The sequence below is a fragment of the Megalopta genalis genome, chromosome 2 (assembly GCF_051020955.1).
Source record: "Megalopta genalis isolate 19385.01 chromosome 2, iyMegGena1_principal, whole genome shotgun sequence".
Classification (NCBI taxonomy): domain Eukaryota; kingdom Metazoa; phylum Arthropoda; class Insecta; order Hymenoptera; family Halictidae; genus Megalopta; species Megalopta genalis.
In genome coordinates this window covers 12,489,250-12,507,134 of record NC_135014.1, presented here as the reverse complement: position 1 = coordinate 12,507,134, position 17,885 = coordinate 12,489,250, and the positions used below count along the sequence as shown (strand labels likewise).

The following is a 17,885-nucleotide window of genomic DNA, read 5'->3' as shown; positions in this document are numbered from 1 at the left end:
TCACGTGCCCCTCGAAAACCGTTCCACGATAGCTGCTCTTCCCTCAAATACATCGATATCTCAAAGCGCGACCATCTGGCCGCGCTCAGAGGGTAGCAGACCGGCCATCGTCCGACGTCAAAGTATCCCCTGTTCCCGACGAAGTAACCAGCCCCGAATTTCGCCGGCGTCCTCGACGGAGACGCTATCGGATCGCGTTCTCCGCGATCGGGGCGGCCGTCGCCGTGCGTTAATTCGAAGGGAAAGGAATGAATGAGTCGCAGAAAGGGATCGTCGTTCCTTGAACGGGTTCGTGGTTAAAACGCGAGAGGAACACGAGGCGACTGCGCATTCCCGAGTCCGGTTGCCGCTTGAACTCCTGCGGAAGACGGGGCTCGGCGGATTTCACGGAGCCAACAGTGCGCGGACCGCCAGCACGCGACGCGGTTGCTCCGACGCGACGCCACGCGACGCTCTCTGCGCCGATCGCCATCGAACGCCCGTCGAATAACTCCGAAAACCTGCTATCGCTTCCTCGAGAAGCAGCTTTCTTCACCGCGAAGCTCCTCGACCGGGAGAATCCCGAAAAACGCGCGGAATCTCGGATTCCCGGCCAGCGAAAGCGAGCGGTCCCCGATCTAGACACCGTCGATCCGTCGAGCTCCGCCAGCTTCAGGGACAAGAACGAACGGTTTCTCATCTCGCGATTGATAAAAAAACGGTCGCGGCGGTCGCTTTTGCGGCGGCAGGGTCGATGATGACCGCGCGTGGTTCGTCGCCGACCGAGGAAACGCTGACAGGCGATCGCGGCGCGGCGCTCGATCGGCGCGGATCCTAGAGGATCTCGGTGGATCCCGCGGGTCCGGGGGTCCTGGGAGGGATCAGGGGACCCTGGAAGAGACGGTCGAAGGATATAGCAGTCGAGAGGAGCGCAATCGAGAGGAAAGTAATCGCGAAACGATGGCTGTTCGCCGCGCGTCCGCGCAAATATTTTACGGACGGGCCCCAGGGACGCTCTGAAACGTGTCGATCGAGGCGTCGGTTGCACGGTTTCAACGCGGATAGGAACAGAGCAAACAGCGCGGAGAGAGAGAGAGAGAGAGAGAGAAAGGGACTCGGAAGTATCGGCCGTCGAAAGGGAATCGTCCCTTAAAAAGTGACGCGTTCGCCGACGAATCGCGTCGTCGGAAATAAATTGGTTCGAGCAGCTGGGAAATCGCTGGGGAACGTTGTCCACGGACGGCGCCTGGAAGGACTGTCGACTTCGATTCCGCTTCGAGCTGCACAATCGAGGAAAATGCGGCGCTCGGCGAAATGTTCCTGCGTTTTACGGTAACGCCGTAACCCTTTTACTATCGCGAAACCCTTTAATTTCTAGCACCGTTGCGCGCCGCGCCGGGCCGCGCCGCGCCGTGACGTCCGTCAGTGTCTCTGCGATTTGTAGAATTGCACCGTTCGCTGACGGAAATGATTGGTAGAACGTGGATCCTTGTGGATTCTCGTGGATCCTCGTGGAAGAGACGGGATTCGAATGGAAATTCGTTTCTCGTTGGAATGGAAACCGAGAACTTCGCGTTTTTCTCGTTTTTGGGAGATCGAGGCACTTCGGAAACTTTCTCGACGAAGTTTTCGAATTTCCGGGGGCTTCAATGAAAGCTGCGAGAGTGCACTTTGTACGATAGATGCATTTCAAATTGCAGGGACACTCGGAATTATCGGTAAACGTCGTAGGATCCTGATCGACAGGATCGGATGAATATTAAAGGATGGTTATGGATGGATTATTTAAATCTGTTCCTGGGGGAGTTTTTGTACTTTTGAGGGCTCGAATGGAAGCTTAGAAATCGTACTTTCTGATAGGGTCGTTTTGATTTGAAAGAGAATCTGGAATTGTGCTAGAGAAATTGATAAATCATGATCGATAGCTTAGAGGAATATTTATAGATTTTAGGGGCTTCTTTCGAGTCAATTTTAAAATTGATTTTCGTGGGAGCTTTTGAACATTCGACCACTCAATTGAAAGCTTGAAGTTCATACTTCATGATAGAGGTGTTTTCGTTCAAGAGAAAATTCGAGATCGCGTGACAGACACTGGTAAGTGATGATCGATAGCCCAGATAGAGATCGTCCGATATCAAGGGCCTCCTTCGAGTCGATTTTAAAACACGTTCTCATGCGAATTTTTATACTTCTCCGAGCTCGAATGAAAGCTGAAAAACTTCCCTTCATGATAGGATCGCTTCGATTCGAAAGAAAATTCGAAATTGTGTAAGAGAAATTGAAAAATCGTGATCGCTGGCTTAGAGGAAAATAACCAGATATCAAGGGCTTTTTAGAAGTCAATTATTAAAATGCATTCTCGCGAGAATTTTCAAACCTCTCCGGGGTCAAACGAAAGCTCGAAAAGCGCACTTTGTAACAGATCGATTTAGAATCACAGAAAAGTTCCAAATCATGAACAAACATCGATAGATCCCGATCGATCCCTCGGAATACAACGCGTGGACATTAAAGTATTTCTTCGTATCGATTTCAAAATTCGTTCCGGTCGCAATTCCGAAACTTTCGAGGGCTCAAACGAGAGCTTGAAGATCGCGCTTTACGACAGTGTCACGTACGTTCAAAGAAAAATCCCGCAAACCCCGAAAAACAGGCGCCGCGGTATCGCCGAATCCCAAGGGCTTCCCTTTCCTTCTGCTTTCCCGAGAACGCGACCGAGCACTCTAAGCTCGCGCACGATCCACGAAAGGATAGCAGACGAATTTGCAACTAATTTCTGCGAAGATAGCCGACATTCGGTGCCTCGAGCATAATTTGGCCGCCGCGGATGTTAGCATCGCGGAAACAAGCGCGGGAAACATATAACGCAACGGGAGCCCGGGGTTATCGAAAATGAGAAGAGAAGAAAGGAAAGCAGAAGGCAAAGAAGAAGAAGAAGAAGAAGAAGAAAAAGCGAGAAAAAAGATCGAACCGGCCGATATCAGGTTCGGAAAGTTCTGGCTGGTGGGCGGGTACATCGAAAGTTCCTCCATTTACGGCGCACGCATTGTCCCGTTTATCCTTTTAGAAGAAAATACCCTAAGTTTACGCGGAGCCGGGCCGCGCGCGCGCCGCCACGTAACTTTTACAAAAGGGGTAGTTTATGAAGGTCAGGCCGCTTCTGATATCGCGGCCGCGGACTTAAAAAAGACTTTTCCCGGGCCGTATAATCTCCGGTTCAGCGACGGGTCGCCGGAATCCAGCGTGCGCCTTTTGTCCCGCCGCCTGTCGCCAGAAGATATCGCTTTTTTTACAGACAGCCGGCGCTCTCGATTTCAATTTTACAGCGGGCTCCGGCTCGTTCCCGACACCCTCCGCGAACTCCCAGGGCAAGGGTCCCAGTTACCGACGCATTAACGCTCGTTTCTCGTCCGTCCGTGGACGTGCGACACCCTTGGAAATAAGGGCACCCTTTAAAACGGTATAACTTCTTTCAAACCGGGCCGAACGACTTGAAGTTCTTTTTAGAAAATAGTGCGAACAGTCTAGTTTACAACGAGTTACATTTTACCGCTACTCGAGATCAGAAACAATATAAAAATCTCACGTTTTTTAACTGACTTATCAGAGCATGGAAATTTAAAAAATGCAGATTTCAGGGACTTGTTGTGCATGCTGAAAATTTCATCGGAATTTGTTCACGTAAATATAAATACAATAAAAGATATAAATATATATATATATATATATATATATATATATATATATATATATATATAAAGTATAAATATATATAAATATATATATTTATACTAACTGTTCACCACAGCATTTTCAGCTGAAAGAAATCTAACGCGCGACACCCTTGAAAATAAGGGCACCCTTTAAAACGGTATAACTTCTTTCAATCTCGGCCGAACGACTTGAAGTTCTTTTTAAAAAATAGTGCGAACAGTCCAGTTAACAACGAGTTACATTTTACCGCTACTCGAGATCAGAAACAATATAAAAATCTCACGTTTTTTAACTGACTTATCAGAGCATGGAACGAAAATTTAAAAATTGCAGATCTCAGAGACTTGTCGTGCATGCTGAAAATTTCATCGGAATTTGTTCACGTAAATATAAATATAATAAAATATAAATATATATAAAGCATATATATATATATATATATATATATATATATATATATATATATATATATATATAAAGTATAAATAAATATAAATATATATATTTATATTATCTGTTCGCCACAGCGAAGAAAATCAGCGTAAAATTCGAACATTTTCTCGCACATCACACGGTATATCGTTCTCTACTTACACAACGGAATATTTTCAGCTCGTCGAAGGCTCGCATTCGCTATAAAATTGCCCTAACCCCCTCGCAATAGCGTACGCTTGTTCCCTCCGCTCGGATATATCACCGTCGAGCGATCCGAAATCTTCAAACGCTGACGAGTAAACGGGACGCGAGAGATTCGGAGAGACGAAGCTTCCGACGCTTTGATCAGGCGAATCGTGTTACCCACAGGCAGCGATACCGTGAAATCTTTGTCACGGCAAGTTCGAGGGAAGTTCTTCGAGCATTCTTGTGTCTGACAATCGTATGGTAATTCGCGCTTCGGATCGGGAGACAGAGTCGCGGCGAAATCTCGCCGGCTTCCGTAACGACGAGACACCGCGGATGGTCTTTGTGGAAAACAAAAATCGTCGAAGTTAATTGAAAACAAAAACAAAAAAAGGAAAGAAGAGTATAGTCGAAACGACAACGTCTTTCGTGCTTCAAACGATTGTCATAAATTCGGAACGATGTAAGTAAGAACGTTCGTGAACTTCTTCTCGCCTCTTCGGAATTTTGTGTTCGACCTGTTCGCTCTTTTGTCATAAATCCATAAAATCCGCGGTCTAGTAATGACATCGGTGACTGGGAAGTAGAATTCCATTTCGATCCAGGGGGTATTAAGTTCTCGAAGACTTATTCATTGTATAATTACGTCGTAGACGGCCGGCTCTCCGATTCAGGAAACTGCGACGTAATTCTCGTTTCTCCGGGATTTCGTGCGACTCGGTGACCATGATTCGACGTTTAAATTTTTAGACGAGTCAGATCTCTCGACGAATTAGATCTTTTTCAGACGAATTGGATTTGCAGACGAATTGGATTTTTAGACGAATTAGAAAAGACAAGGAAAATCGCACGAATTCGAAGCGGTGGTAGAGATGAAATTTGAGATGCGTTCCCGGAGAGCTATTTCTACGCAACATAGCTTGAATGAAAACTGGAAGCGTCTACTTTAAGATAGGGTAGATTAGATTGCAATGGAATGACGAGGTCGTTATGTAAAAATAAAAAGAATCGACCTTCTGACCTCATGGAATTTACAAGATTTAAAAAAAAAGTTCAGATGAATTTTGAAATACGTCCCCACAGAGCTATTTCTACACGACTTAGCTTAAATGAAAGCTGGAAGCGTCTACTTTAAGACAGAGTAGATTAGATTGCAATAGAATAACGAAATTGTTATGAAAAAATAAAAAAAATCAATCTGTGACCTCATGGGATTTATAAGATATAGAAGGAAAAGTTCGGATGAATTTCAAAATGCGTCCCCACTAAACTATTTCTACGCGACTTAGCTTAAATGGAAGCTGGAAGCGTCTACTTTAAGACAGAGTAGATTAGATTGCAGTAGAATAACGAAATTGTTATGAAAAAATAAAAAGAATCGATCTGTGACCTCATGGGGTTTATAAGATATAAAAGGAAAAGTTCGGATGAATTTCAAAATGCGTTCCCGCAAAACTATTTCTACGCGACTTAGCTTAAATGGAAGCTGGAGGCGTCTACTTTAAGATAGGGTAGATTAGATTGCAATAGAATGACGAAGTCGTTATGTAAAAATAAAAAGAATCGACCTCTGACCTCGTGGAATCTACGAGATATAAAAGGAAAAGTTCGGATGGATTTCAAAATACGTACCCACAGAGCGATTTCTACGCGACTTAGCTTAAATGAAAGCTGGAAGCGTCTACTTTAAGACAGGGTAGATTAGATTGCAATGGAATGACGAGATCATTATCAAAAAACTAATAGAAACCCACCTGTGACCTCATGAGGTCTACAAGATATAAAAGCAAAAGTTCGGATGGATTTTAAAATGCGTTCCCGCAGAGCTATTTCTACGCGACTTAGCTTAAATGAAAGCTGGGAACGTCTACTTTAAGACAGGGTAGATTAGTACGGTGCGATATTTTCTTACAAGAAAACGCGAACGAACTTGTTACGCAACCCAATAAAATGAAATTTCTTTTCCCAACGGAGAGTCCCCTTCGGCATGATTTCGCGCAATGATCCGCGCTCGAATAATTACTCCCGGCAACTTAGGGGCAGAATGGATGGCACGAGCGATGGTTTATGGAAGCCGTAAGGCAGCCGACCCTCCGTCTCCCCATTAGATCTAATGAATGCAATCGCGATGAGGTTAAACGCGAGTCGCGGTGCGGGCTTCCTGTTTGCGCGAACACTAAGTGGGGGGCCATTACGGGATTCATGGCGATTCGCAGGATCGCCGATCGATACGTCACTCACCAGGAACGCGAATTCAATCTCGGACTGTCTCCGACGACAATCGACGAGACGGCCATCCCGAAATTCGCAGTTTCATTAGAGCGGAAAGCGATCGATGAAGCCTCGCGACGCAACGGGTCGCACGAAATCTCTCACGAAACTGTCCGCGTATTATGTCGGTCGCGGGTTTCAGCGGGCCACGATCGAGCCGGAATCGAGCTTCTGCTCGATCGGGATCGAGGATAAATCGACGGATAAGCGGGCAGCTTAACGCTTTCGTTGTTCGACCAAATATTGATCCGACGCGATGAAGGAAAAATAAAACTTCGCGCGACCGCGTAACTTCGTGCGGAAAAATCGTGGAAAAATCTCCTCCTTGCGCTCATTTTGCAGAGCGGAGTCTCTGCTTTCGCGATATTGTATTTATTTTTCCGCAAACAATGTTATTTGTTACGAGAAAATATGAGAAACCGAGCTGTGCCATGGGATATCTTGAGCTGTTTCAACGGCGACGGCGCGTTTTTCATTCGAAGCGCTGCAGAATCGTGAGAAAGAATCGGAGATCGCTTTTTGAGGTGTCAATGTGAAGGGGAGACTTCCTTTTATAAGATAAAACTAATGCGACTCTGAGAAAAAATTGTTTCAACTTGATAGAGTCGTTTCGATTCGTCAAGTTTTAACTGATGCAATTGTTTTAGTGCTGGCTGGCACATTTTTCATTCGAAAAACTATAAAAGCGTGAGAAAAAATCGGAGATCACTTTCCGAGATGTCGTCGTGAAGAGGAGACCTTGCTTTATAAGATAAAATTGAAGCGATGCTGTAAAAGAAATCTTTTCAACTTGGTACAGTCGCCTGAATTTGTCAATTTAGTTATTTACTTCAAAGTGCTGCAGAATTGCGAGAAAAAATCGGAGATACCTTTTTGAGATGTTAATATGAAGGGGAGAGTTCATTTTATAAGATAAGATTGAAGCGATTCTATAAAAAAATTTGTTTCATCTTGATACAGTCGCCTGATTTTGTCAATTTAGTTATTTTAACGCTCACGGCGCACCTTTCATTCAAAGTGCTGCAGAATCGTGAGAAAAAATCGGAGACCACTTTTTGAGATGCCAATGTAAAGGGGAGACTTCGTTTTATAAGATAGTATTGAAGCTAGTCTGTAAAAAAAATTCCTCAACCCAGTACAGTTCCCCAAACTTGTCAATTCTCAGCCGAAGAGAAACAGCTTCGCAAATTAGCAGGTACCTGCAGCATAAAAACTGTATCCTCTCGCCGCATTTTTATCTCGAAATGAAATTAAATATCGCGAAACTAGAGACTTCAGGCTTTAAAATGAGCCCAGAGAGAACGCCGTGCGATTTTTTCGCCCGAAGTTACTCGCGTCCGAAGATCAACGATTTTACGTCGATTCGCAGGCGATCGCAGATTGTTGTTCGACGACCGGAGCGGAATTCCCGCGACGAGGCGCGTTCAAAACGCGGCGGAAACGATCCGATCGATTCGGCGAAGAAAGGACCGAAAGAAACATCAGCGGGAAAGTTGAGCAAAAATCGCGCGAGCTTGATGAACTTTCCGGTAAATTCTTCCGTCCTCGCCGAGGCCAGATTGCTTTCTTACCCGACTCCTCGCATTTCTAGCCGCCGTTTCCCCTCATCCCGGATTCGTTAAATTAAACTTCGCTAAACTGTTTTGTTCGGCCCGCTCCGCGATCTCGCCTCCCCGCAAAGCAATCTGTTTGTTTTATTCAATTATCTTGATCCAATATTTTGAAACCGGAGAAGCTCTTCGTTCAATATTTTCAAACCGAACAACAAATGAACGCTCGGAAATTGCTCCCGATTTTTATAAATGTTTTCGGCCGTCGACGATCTCGTGAAAATATCTAATAGAGAATGCGAACACCTGATACATCGAGCAATGATCTCCATTCCAGCGAATATCTCGAAAAAGTCGCATCGACGATCTTAATTCCATAAATTAGAAGTTAGAGAAATCGTGCGAACAAAAGCTTCTTTCTTTCTTCGATAGTTTCAGCAACGAAAAGCATTCTTTCGAGCATTATTTTCGTTCATTTTCGAGCATTTATTCTTTTAAAACGTCGTCGCAGCTTCGCTGCAAGCAAACAAAAGAACCCTCCTCGATTTTTTAACGAATTATCCAGCGCGAACTTTGCCCCGTTCCCGAACAGCGTCCGCGCTTTCGTAAATCGTCCGCGTCGCTCCAACAGCGTCCAGTTACCTAAAACAACGGCAGAGGGTTTCGGCAACGATATCAACTTGCAGAACGGCGTGTTCGATCCTCGATTAGGCGAAGGTGCGACGGAGGATCCCACCGGTTGCTCGTAACAGGAGCGCCGCGAGCGAGTTCTGCGCTCGATAACGCCGGGCCATCGACGCGCCCGTTGTCGGAGCCGACGTTTAAGCGGCTCCGTTCGTGCCCCGAAGTTCCCGGTTCCCGAAATTTGCTGCCGGAAATAAGTTTCCCGGTCGCGAAAAACCCACCCGGCCGCGATTGCTTCCGCGCGTCCGCCGACCGAATTTTCCCCGGGCTCCCCCGGGGATCGGGACAAGAATTACTACTTTCGGATTCATGCATTTCGTATGCGCGTTCTATATACGGTGTTTCAATCGCCGAACCTGTTACAATTCAATCCGGCAACCCGTCCGCGACGCCGCGGGATCGTTCCTGATTCAGAATTATGCGCGATCGACGCTCCACGCGCTTCCGTTCGCGGTCATCAATTTTTATCGGCGTCGAGAGATTTCGGATGAATAAGTATTTCTTCGTCGAAGAGAGAGAGAGAGAGAGAGGGGGAGAGAGAGAGAGTTTATAGTAATTGAAAGGAGTGTTTGTTGCGATTGAGAAGAGTTTTTGTTGTAATTAGAATGCGGATCTTTGTGTGGAATAGAATTTTGTTGTAGCTGGTGTAAGGAACAAAAGCTGCAAACACTGGAAAAAAGTATTCGTTCAGCTTTTAAGATGCAATAAATTTTCTTCAAACTGATCTGATTGACTTGAATCACTTTTTAAGTATTAAGGGGATTAGTTTATGGTACAGTGACTGGTATATCTTATTTAGATTTTGCTAAATTCTGCTCGTAATTCAGAGAAGTAATTGCCATAAATGAAAGAAGAATTTGTCATAAATGAAGGAAGTATTTGTCACAATTAAAAGGAGTGTTTGTCACAATTGGGAGGAGCGATTGGCATAATCAAACTGCGGATCTTTGTGTGGAATAGAATTTTGTTGCAGCAAGTGCAAGGACCAGAAGCTGCAAACCCTGGAAAAAAGTATTCGTTCAGCTTTTAAGATGCAATAAATTTTCTTGAAACTGGTCTGATTGACCTGAATCACTTTGTAAGTGTTAAGGGTATATCTTTTTTAGATTCTGCTAAATTTAGCTCGTAATTCAGAGAAGTATTTGCCATAAATGAAAGAAGAATTTGTCATAAATGAAGAAACTATTTGTCACAATTAAAAGGAGTGTTTGTCACAATTGAGAGGAGCGTTTGGCATAATTAGACTGCGGATATTCGTGCAAAATAAAATTTTGCTGCAGTAATGACGAAGGACAGGAGCTAAATGACAATTTTATTTCATCTCTGAAGTGTTTTAATAAAGTAATAATAATGTTATAAACGAACGCATAAATTCCGCGGTCCAGTCGTAAATCAAAGGAATATTTGCCATAATCGAAAGCAGTATTTGCCATAACCGAAAGGAGTACAATTTTTCACAACTGAAAGTAGCATTGGTCACATCTTGAACGAGCATTCGACGCAAACGAAAGCAGCCCGGGATATCGTTCGAAGCAGCGGAGGATATTTTTCCATTATTTCATAAAAGCGTTAATTGTTTCAATCACCGAATCTGTTGCAATTCAATCCGGCAGCCCGTTCGCGATTTTATCCACGCCGGCGAGAGATTATTTTCATTGGCATTAGCGCGGGGAGAATGCAAAAATCGATGTAACGAGAAGCATTCGCTGCGATTGGAATGGGCCGTTTATCATAATTAGACTGCGGATTTTATGCATTCATGGGGAAAAATGAGTGGATCAAATACAGAACAGTGGAAACATTTAAAGAGTTTTAAAATACCGTCGCATTATCTCCGACCCGATGATGAATAATCGTGGAATGAAAGGAACGTTCATGCGACTTCGATATCTTCGCAGTCCATGCGGGCAATTTTTATTTCATATAAAAATCCGCAGCTTAATCATAATCGAACGGAGCCAGATTTTCTGTTGCTCCATGACAAAGTAAACTGAATTCCGATCTTGAATCCGTCCGCTAAATCCGATCATTGATCCCAGTTGAAAGGAACATCGATCGCTCGACTGAGGATCTTTATGCGAAATAAAAATGATTTAAGATGATCGCGAGAAACTGAAGTTGAATAGAAAGAAATTGTTTCTGTTGATTATTTTGACAAGTTGCAAATAGTGTGTTATTAAATTCTTCTTTTATCTTTGTAATTTTATATTTCTGCTACTCAATTTTGCCATAAATGCGTCGAATCCACGCTCCATCGATCATAATTGAAAGTTGTCTCACGTTTTTCGAAGCTGCGAAGTTTTTCTGTTGCTCCACAAAAGAGTCAATTGTTAACAGCTCGCGTTGTTTGGTGACGGCGTTATTAAATTCTTCTTTTATCTTCGCAATTTCATATTTCAGCTATTCAATTTTGCCATAAATGCGTCGAATCCACGATCCATCGATCACAATTGAAAGTTGTCTCACGTTTTCCGAGACTGCGAAGTTTTTCTGTTGCTCCACAAAAGAGTCAATTGTTAACAGCTCGCGTTGTTTGGTGACGGCGTTATTAAATTCTTCTTTTATCTTCGCAATTTTATATTTCAGCTATTCAATTTTGCCATAAATGCGTCGAATCCACGATCCATCGATCACAATTGAAAGTTGTTTCACGTTTTCCGAGGCTGCGAAGTTTTTCTGTTGCTCCACAAAAGAGTCAATTGTTAACAGCTCGCGTTGTTTGGTGACGGCGTTATTAAATTCTTCTTTTATCTTCGCAATTTCATATTTCAGCTATTCAATTTTGCCATAAATGCGTCGAATCCATGATCCATCGATCACAATTGAAAGTTGCCTCACGTTTTTCGAGGCTGCGAAGTTTTTCTGTTGCTCCACAAAAGAGTCAATTGTTAACAGCTCGCGTTGTTTGGTGACGGCGTTATTAAATTCTTCTTTTATCTTCGCAATTTTATATTTCAGCTATTCAATTTTGCCATAAATACGTCGAATCCACGATCCATCGATCACAATTGAAAGTTGCCTCACGTTTTTCGAGGCTGCGAAGTTTTTCTGTTGCTCCACAAAAGAGTCAATTGTTAACAGCTCGCGTTGTTTGGTGACGGCGTTATTAAATTCTTCTTTTATCTTCGCAATTTCATATTTCAGCTATTCAATTTTGCCATAAATGCGTCGAATCCACGATCCATCGATCACAATTGAAAGTTGTCTCACGTTTTCCGAGACTGCGAAGTTTTTCTGTTGCTCCACAAAAGAGTCAATTGTTAACAGCTCGCGTTGTTTGGTGACGGCGTTATTAAATTCTTCTTTTATCTTCGCAATTTTATATTTCAGCTATTCAATTTTGCCATAAATGCGTCGAATCCACGATCCATCGATCACAATTGAAAGTTGTTTCACGTTTTCCGAGGCTGCGAAGTTTTTCTGTTGCTCCACAAAAGAGTCAATTGTTAACAGCTCGCGTTGTTTGGTGACGGCGTTATTAAATTCTTCTTTTATCTTCGCAATTTCATATTTCAGCTATTCAATTTTGCCATAAATGCGTCGAATCCACGATCCATCGATCACAATTGAAAGTTGTCTCACGTTTTCCGAGACTGCGAAGTTTTTCTGTTGCTCCACAAAAGAGTCAATTGTTAACAGCTCGCGTTGTTTGGTGACGGCGTTATTAAATTCTTCTTTTATCTTCGCAATTTTATATTTCAGCTATTCAATTTTGCCATAAATGCGTCGAATCCACGATCCATCGATCACAATTGAAAGTTGTTTCACGTTTTCCGAGGCTGCGAAGTTTTTCTGTTGCTCCACAAAAGAGTCAATTGTTAACAGCTCGCGTTGTTTGGTGACGGCGTTATTAAATTCTTCTTTTATCTTCGCAATTTCATATTTCAGCTATTCAATTTTGCCATAAATGCGTCGAATCCATGATCCATCGATCACAATTGAAAGTTGCCTCACGTTTTTCGAGGCTGCGAAGTTTTTCTGTTGCTCCACAAAAGAGTCAATTGTTAACAGCTCGCGTTGTTTGGTGACGGCGTTATTAAATTCTTCTTTTATCTTCGCAATTTTATATTTCAGCTATTCAATTTTGCCATAAATACGTCGAATCCACGATCCATCGATCACAATTGAAAGTTGCCTCACGTTTTTCGAGGCTGCGAAGTTTTTCTGTTGCTCCACAAAAGAGTCAATTGTTAACAGCTCGCGTTGTTTGGTGACGGCGTTATTAAATTCTTCTTTTATCTTCGCAATTTCATATTTCAGCTATTCAATTTTGCCATAAATGCGTCGAATCCACGATCCATCGATCACAATTGAAAGTTGTCTCACGTTTTCCGAGACTGCGAAGTTTTTCTGTTGCTCCACAAAAGAGTCAATTGTTAACAGCTCGCGTTGTTTGGTGACGGCGTTATTAAATTCTTCTTTTATCTTCGCAATTTTATATTTCAGCTATTCAATTTTGCCATAAATGCGTCGAATCCACGATCCATCGATCACAATTGAAAGTTGTTTCACGTTTTCCGAGGCTGCGAAGTTTTTCTGTTGCTCCACAAAAGAGTCAATTGTTAACAGCTCGCGTTGTTTGGTGACGGCGTTATTAAATTCTTCTTTTATCTTCGCAATTTCATATTTCAGCTATTCAATTTTGCCATAAATGCGTCGAATCCATGATCCATCGATCACAATTGAAAGTTGCCTCACGTTTTTCGAGGCTGCGAAGTTTTTCTGTTGCTCCACAAAAGAGTCAATTGTTAACAGCTCGCGTTGTTTGGTGACGGCGTTATTAAATTCTTCTTTTATCTTCGCAATTTTATATTTCAGCTATTCAATTTTGCCATAAATGCGTCGAATCCACGATCCATCGATCACAATTGAAAGTTGCCTCACGTTTTTCGAGGCTGCGAAGTTTTTCTGTTGCTCCACAAAAGAGTCAATTGTTAACAGCTCGCGTTGTTTGGTGACGGCGTTATTAAATTCTTCTTTTATCTTCGCAATTTTATATTTCAGCTATTCAATTTTGCCATAAATGCGTCGAATCCACGATCCATCGATCACAATTGAAAGTTGTTTCACGTTTTCCGAGGCTGCGAAGTTTTTCTGTTGCTCCACAAAAGAGTCAATTGTTAACAGCTCGCGTTGTTTGGTGACGGCGTTATTAAATTCTTCTTTTATCTTCGCAATTTCATATTTCAGCTATTCAATTTTGCCATAAATGCGTCGAATCCATGATCCATCGATCACAATTGAAAGTTGCCTCACGTTTTTCGAGGCTGCGAAGTTTTTCTGTTGCTTCACAAAAGAGTCAATTGTTAACAGCTCGCGTTGTTTGGTGACGGCGTTATTAAATTCTTCTTTTATCTTCGCAATTTTATATTTCAGCTATTCAATTTTGCCATAAATACGTCGAATCCACGATCCATCGATCACAATTGAAAGTTGCCTCACGTTTTTCGAGGCTGCGAAGTTTTTCTGTTGCTCCACAAAAGAGTCAATTGTTAACAGCTCGCGTTGTTTGGTGACGGCGTTATTAAATTCTTCTTTTATCTTCGCAATTTCATATTTCAGCTATTCAATTTTGCCATAAATGCGTCGAATCCACGATCCATCGATCACAATTGAAAGTTGTCTCACGTTTTCCGAGACTGCGAAGTTTTTCTGTTGCTCCACAAAAGAGTCAATTGTTAACAGCTCGCGTTGTTTGGTGACGGCGTTATTAAATTCTTCTTTTATCTTCGCAATTTTATATTTCAGCTATTCAATTTTGCCATAAATGCGTCGAATCCACGATCCATCGATCACAATTGAAAGTTGTTTCACGTTTTCCGAGGCTGCGAAGTTTTTCTGTTGCTCCACAAAAGAGTCAATTGTTAACAGCTCGCGTTGTTTGGTGACGGCGTTATTAAATTCTTCTTTTATCTTCGCAATTTCATATTTCAGCTATTCAATTTTGCCATAAATGCGTCGAATCCATGATCCATCGATCACAATTGAAAGTTGCCTCACGTTTTTCGAGGCTGCGAAGTTTTTCTGTTGCTCCACAAAAGAGTCAATTGTTAACAGCTCGCGTTGTTTGGTGACGGCGTTATTAAATTCTTCTTTTATCTTCGCAATTTTATATTTCAGCTATTCAATTTTGCCATAAATGCGTCGAATCCACGATCCATCGATCACAATTGAAAGTTGCCTCACGTTTTTCGAGGCTGCGAAGTTTTTCTGTTGCTCCACAAAAGAGTCAATTGTTAACAGCTCGCGTTGTTTGGTGACGGCGTTATTAAATTCTTCTTTTATCTTCGCAATTTTATATTTCAGCTATTCAATTTTGCCATAAATGCGTCGAATCCACGATCCATCGATCACAATTGAAAGTTGCCTCACGTTTTCCGAGACTGCGAAGTTTTTCTGTTGCTCCACAAAAGAGTCAATTGTTAACAGCTCGCGTTGTTTGGTGACGGCGTTATTAAATTCTTCTTTTATCTTCGCAATTTCATATTTCAGCTATTCAATTTTGCCATAAATGCGTCGAATCCACGCTCCATCGATCACAATTGAAAATTGTCTCACGTTTTTCGATGCTGCGAAATTTTTCTGTTGCTGCACAAAAGAGTGAATTGTTAATGAGCCGCGTTGTTTGGAAGTTAGAAGGAATTTCGGCAGAGAATGGAGCTTCGAACGAAGTTCTTCGACGGTAACGTTAATGGGTGCCTTCGGTTTGTGAAAGGTTTCCGGCGAAACACCCCGTAGATTGTGGACATTTCCGTCGTTTCTGGCGGACGGAACTCGGGGTTCCACGGGAATACGTTGCCATTTTCCCTTTGCCAGCGGTCAAGCTTTGCAGGAAGCCCCTTTGTCGCGGTTCGCCGAAAGGGATTCCCTCCTCGTCTCCGTCAATTGTGCGACCGTGGTGCCGCGGGACTTGCTGGCTCCAAGAAAAGGTCGAAAGAATAGGCATGCTTACTCGGCTCGCACCTTCCAGAGAGCGACAATCGACATTTAACACGTTCGACCGCTTGTACACCCCGAACGATTCGTTTCTAGCCCTTAAACTGCAAACAAAACATTCGATAGACCGTGAACTGCGGAAATTGCACCTGCACGCTTTGTTCAATTGTTCAGTTTAATTTGTAATCCAAGGTCTATACCGCGCGCGTTACTTTCGGGCAGAATTGGAAAATTATTTTTACATTCTATATTTTCATATTCTACGTTCCTATTTTTCCAGTTATCCTGCATTTTCATGTTCTGCATTTCGATATTCCATATCATTATACTTTATATTTCCTTGTTATTCCATTTCCATATTCCATATTTTTATATTTTACATTTTTATACTATTCTATTTTCCAATTCCATATTTTTGTATTTTACATTTCTATATTATTCCATTTTCGTATTCCACATTTTTATATTTTATATCTCCATGCTATTCTATTTCCATATTCCATATTTTTATATTTTACATTTTTATATTATTCTATTTTCCAATTCCACATTTTTGTATTTCACATTTCCATATTATTCTATTTTCAAATTCCACATTTTTATATTTTACATTTTCATGTTCCACATTTTTGTATTTTACATTTCCATATTATTCCATTTTCGAATTCCACATTTTTATATTTTACATTTCCGTGTTATTCCATTTTAAAATTCCACATTTTTATATCTTATATTTCCGTATTCCACATTTTTTAAATTTTACATTTCTATATTCCACATTTTTATATTTTACATTTCTACATTCCACATTTCCATATTCTATATTTAATATTTCCATATTTCCACGTTCTATATTTTTAATATTCCACAATCCCAAATTTCAGTAAACAAATCGAAGTGACCCCTTAATTGCTTAATTCTCGATGCAAAAAACACTTCGCAGCGTGATCTAATTCCGAAATTGAATGTCCAAAAAATTGTCCAAGCAACCCCTAATTTTCAAGCAATATCTCATCGATGCAGAATAAGTATTATTCCTAATATAAATATATTGTTATTATATTTATCCCGCTCTTGTTATGACCTTATTCCACTCTTCAAACTGTGCTTCTAATATTTTTTATCGTCCAGTTTCACTTGATCCCTCAAATAAAAAAAATAAAAAAATAACAAGAACAAAGAAAAGAAAAATAGAAAAAAAAGATCTCAACCAAAAATAACTATAAATCAGCATTCCAAGAATATCGTGACATGATAAAGAAATGAAAACCAAAAGATATTCTCAATCGAAATTCTCATTGACAATTAAATCCCCGTAGATGATCGAAATATCACGCAGCGCGTCCTGTAAGATTGATCAAAGGCTGTGCAGCTCCCAATTTATTCAGCGCGCTAATATCGAGTTTTGTGCGTGACAGCGACGACGATCAGCCTTTCCCCTAACGAGAACATTTCGCTCGGTCATTGCATGAATAATTCCGAAGACGTTCGTTTCGTTTAGGTCGAACGGTTTCGCCGGATGCGGCGCAGCCGCCGAGCAAAGCTCTCGCAGCTCTCTTTGAGTATGCTCACGCGATTAGACCTCTCCGTCCCTTTCTTCGACGGTGTTCAAAGCCACGGTTTTCGCTGCTGTGTAGGTCAGGGTGTCGAGAGGACTGTCCTCGTCGCAGACACGGTCTTAGCCGCCCCTCTGGAACGGTCTCAGGAAAGTGTCGCTGTGTATCCGAGCCACCCTCCACTCGATTCGAGGGGCCGAGAAACAAAATGGTGGGCGGGATTAGGAGAAACCACGAAGGAGCGTGGCACTGTCTCCGAGACAATGGAGACACGCCGTCGATGTCCGGGAATCGGATCCGTGATTATCGACGACGAGGAGGATGCTGCGATGCATCGCGTTTACATCGCGCCGTCGGCCGTGCTGCTGTTCTATGATTGCACGCGGCGACTCTGTTTCGTTTTACGACCGACGCAATTACTCGGCCGAATTCTACGGTGCGATAGTCAAAGTGGCTCGTTTTTAATTTGCCCATCGTTGCGTACGCGTGAAACGTAGACACGCCGGAATGTCAGACGAAGGGAATGGAACGAGATCCAACAACGCGTTGCTTCTGCATTTATTCGCGCGGTGAT

The 17,885-nt window shown here is 42.4% G+C and overlaps 1 protein-coding gene across 3 annotated transcripts in view; it reads left to right on the top strand.

The window, feature by feature from the left end:
• Window positions 1–379: 379 nt before the first annotated feature.
• GABA-B-R3 (gamma-aminobutyric acid type B receptor subunit 3) overlaps window positions 380–17,885 on the top strand; it is a 93,842-nt gene continuing 76,336 nt past the window's right edge. For all 3 annotated transcript variants that reach the window (XM_076518487.1, XM_076518485.1, XM_076518488.1), the window contains exon 1: window positions 380–1,311. The gene's annotated coding sequence lies outside the window, so the exon portion shown is untranslated. The remainder of the gene's footprint in view (window positions 1,312–17,885) is intronic.